Source organism: Gigantopelta aegis, chromosome 8, assembly GCF_016097555.1.
Source record: "Gigantopelta aegis isolate Gae_Host chromosome 8, Gae_host_genome, whole genome shotgun sequence".
NCBI classification, from domain to species: Eukaryota; Metazoa; Mollusca; class Gastropoda; order Neomphalida; family Peltospiridae; genus Gigantopelta; species Gigantopelta aegis.
Genome location: NC_054706.1, coordinates 35,387,200 through 35,391,468, shown reverse-complemented (window position 1 = coordinate 35,391,468; position 4,269 = coordinate 35,387,200).

The following is a 4,269-nucleotide window of genomic DNA, read 5'->3' as shown; positions in this document are numbered from 1 at the left end:
TGCAGTTCTTTTATATATTTTGTTTACAGAATAAACAGAGCTTTGGTCATTTATAATTGTTTTGGAATAAAATACAAAGTTATGGCAATATTTGGAAGTGTTTAAAATTGTTACTGTTCCTGTTTACACGTATGTATGTAGAAAATACAGATTTTTTAAGAGAAAGAAAACGTGGTCAATAAAAAGAACAAACTCCAAACCAGTTATTATGAAGCTCACGTCCCTCAATAAAATAATGTTTATTCATCATTCACAAATACTAATGACAAGTGAAAATTATTTACCCTACCTACACTAATAATTGGTAATTGTTTTATTTCACCAAAATGTTTATCTCTTGGCATTGACGGATTCTCTCAAAACACTGACCAGTCCAACAAGCAGAATTAAAAGTATTAATCCACATCCATAGACATCCAGTAGATGTAGAAAAGATTATTGAGTAATGGAAGTGTGAATATGTCTTCCTGTTAACTAAAGTTTGTTTTATTTGACAACACCACTAGAGCACATTAATTTATTAATCATTGGCTATTGGATATCAAACATTTGGTAATTTTGACCTACAGTCTTAAAGAGGAAACCGGCTACATTTTTCTATTGGTAGCAAGAGATCTTTTATATGCACCATCCCCAAAGACAAAGTAGCATATACCATGGCCTTTGATATACCAGTCATGGTGCAACGGCTGGAATGAGAAATAGCCCAATGGGTCCACCGACGGATTGATCCCAACCTACTGCGCATCAAGCGAGCGCTTTACCACTGGTCTATGTCCCACCCCCATCTTCCTGTTAATGACTGATATTAATTACTAAACTAGTTCCAGTAGTACACCAAGGTGATCCATTTTTATCTTTAAAAATAATAATTTCATTTTGTATAATGTATTTTCTTAAGTTTTGCTCAAAGCCTTCCTCAGAATACTGATGAAGATGTTACAAATAATATATTGTGTGAATCGTAATGCAAGGTATCCATATCACTGCTAAAATTCCCATAATACCTATATCTAATTATTATAAAGCCTCATCATGTCCAATGGTTAAATGGCCTCATTAGATGCCAGAAGAAAACCACAAGAGGGTTACAACTGTCTCTTGTCAGATGTATTTAAGAGAAAACATTCTTATGAACAACTATTCTATGAGTTGTGCTAAAGTAATGCAAGTCCCCAATAACGGGGCACAATTTATTTTTTTAATCTCTTTAAGTTCAAGGTCCAAAACTGTCAAAATTGGGTAAATCGCCATGAAAGTCAAACTTGGATCTGCAACAGTACATGATAAAGCTATACACAAAATTTCAGGTATTGTGAAAAAAAACCCCCCAAAAATAAAACATTCAAAAAACTATATTTGGGACAGCACTGAGACAAATTCTACAGTGCCCTTTGGTTGGAATATGGGACTAATAAGAAATTGAGATGAAAACATGATTCTGACATCCTTATTATTACTTTTATTACTAGACTAAGTGTACTTGGTAATGAAAATCAAACAAATCATTCATACAAATGTCTTTAATAGTACAATCATAAGAATGTATCATCACAATGTTTTTTTTTATCATAATTAAACAGAGTGGTCAATATTTATGAATTAACCAGTACATTTGAGCCATCATGTGTTACTCTTGGCACATTGTGGTGCTTGCCGACACTGGACACCATATTTTAACAATATGATGATGGTTGAACAGCTGATGAGATAGATCGGTAAATATACAACTGTAATTTGTTGGAATGAAATACATGTTTCGTTTGTCATTAGGTGGTCTAGAAAACCACAGTATTGCTCACCATGGTGGTGCCAATCTCCACCACACACCCCATATTAAGATTTTTGTGTATTTAGGTGAACACTATGCTAGTAATATTTCTAGCAGTCGTTCAGTCAATATTTTTACTAACCTGGCTCTGTATTCATAATAGTACTTATCTACAAGTTCTGGGTATCATACAGTAATGTTTATAAATACAGATGAGTAAAGTAAAGTTTGTTTTATTTAACGACGCCACTAGAGCACATTGATTTTTTTTAGAGGAAACCCATTGTTGCCACATAGGCTACTCTTTTACAACAGGCAGCTAGGGATCTTTTATTTGCACTTCCCACAGGCAAGGATAGCACAAACCATGGCCGTTGTTGAACCAGTTATGGATCACTGGTCGGTGCAAGTGGTTTACACCTACCCATTGAGCCTTGCTCGGGGTTTGGAGTCGGTATCTGGATTAAAAATTCCATGCCTCAACTATGATCCAAACCCAGTACCTACCAGCCTGTAGACCGATGGCCTAACCACGACGCCAGTCACAGAGAAAAAATGGTTCCTTACAGTATAAATCTGCACACTGTGAATGCTTAAACTACCAGAAACATTCTCGGGGCTCATCCTGTCCATTACCAAATTAGCTCATTTTTATACAAAGTGGCTACAAAATTTAGTCTTTGACAAACAAATGTTTCCTTAAAATAACCACATTATAATGATTTTCAAAACAATACTCTATATATCTCAAAATTGGCAAAACTAAATTTTGTTCCACTGTGAGCTATGCATCCTCATCCTCTTAGTATGCATGAATAGACAAAAATAAATAAATCCTTTTAACATTGGAAGGGGGTGGAGAAAAGAGTGGTTGGCAGAAAGGTTCCATGCCAGGTCATATAACATAAAATGTTTAATATTATATGATCACGGCCAAGAATTATTATACAGACAAGTTTTTTTGGGTTTTTTAAAGGAATGTTTGCTTAATGACATCATAGCATATTACTATAAACTAGAAAAAAATATGTGCAAACAAATTTTGCATCATTCGTACACACTCTCACGTGTGAAATATATAGGCACACATTATTTTCATTGCAGATCATGTATTGTAGATACCAGAAGGGTTGTTCGTAGTGAACATTTCACAATGGAAAGTCTTATTGGTGGCTAATGAAATAAATGGAAAACATCATGGTGAGCAAACCAACAGATCCTAAATCACCTTACCAACATGTTAATGTCTTCAACATGATAAACATGATTTCATGATTACAGTTCAACAATTGGTCCCTGTGGCAAAGTGAACATATATATAGGTAGCTGATAAAATTTAACCAAATCAGATAGTAAACGAATACCAATCTGTACCCTGTATTTAAACACTCCCCCTATAAAAATATAATAATCCGGACTCCAGTGCATGAGGATGGGTGTGCACAACTTGCAGACAGTCGAAATATAAAACGAACCATTCAACTGCTCTTTAGGCCTAATCTATTCAATGCAGAGGCCATTTCAAACAATAGATTGGTTTTGACTGGCCATGACTGTTTTCAACTTTCGCACAATTAATGCAAGTCAAATGTTAAAATGTAATCATGGAATGATGTTGGTGTTATTTAACAATTCCACTCTGCTGAAGAACCACACCTTTCGGATTAATGAGATCTCAGTGTGTATATATACAGTTCAAAAACCAAGTTTCTTATTAATCTCAAATTGTACAGTCCCGTATACCGGTACATCTAAATCAGTTTTAAATGTCATACGTACCAGATGGTACACACAGGAGAATCTGACAATATGGATGGAATAGTCATTTCTTACCATTTACCTCAGTCTTTTTCCTAACAAACAAATTTGTAGCTTAAAAATAGAAAATAGAATGAGCACCTCCCAAAAAATTTAATCAGTTTGGTATACATGGTATAATACATGATCACCTGAAATAGATATTGAAAAATGTCTGAAACAATTATCAAAACATCAGAAATAGAATCTCCGAAACATTGCACGTTCATGACAATATTCTGTAGAGTTAAATATTCCTGGGCCCCGTTCCACAAAGCGATCTTAGCGCTAAGATCACCTTAGTGCATATGTCAGCTGTGCAGTTACGGTGATCTTAGGGCTAAGATCACTTTGTGGAATGCGGCCCTGGAGATTAGATGTTTGTTACAAGTTATCTTGACAATTAATTAATTAGTACATCAAATCAGAATCATTTAGTCCTGTTACTGAAATGAAGTAAATGAATAAGAACCATGTTTAACCACCTTACGTTTTGCTGTGATGGAGTAATCACATAAAACATTCTTATCATAACATCAAATGAGAACCATGTCACAATCACACAATGATGAACTGATCAAACAAGAAATACCTTTCTATTAAAATATGGCAAAATGTTGATAAATATATGAAACAAACACAACTGTGAATAACTTTGTTACAAATCTAGAATTTATTTTAAGGATTGAAAAACCATGAAA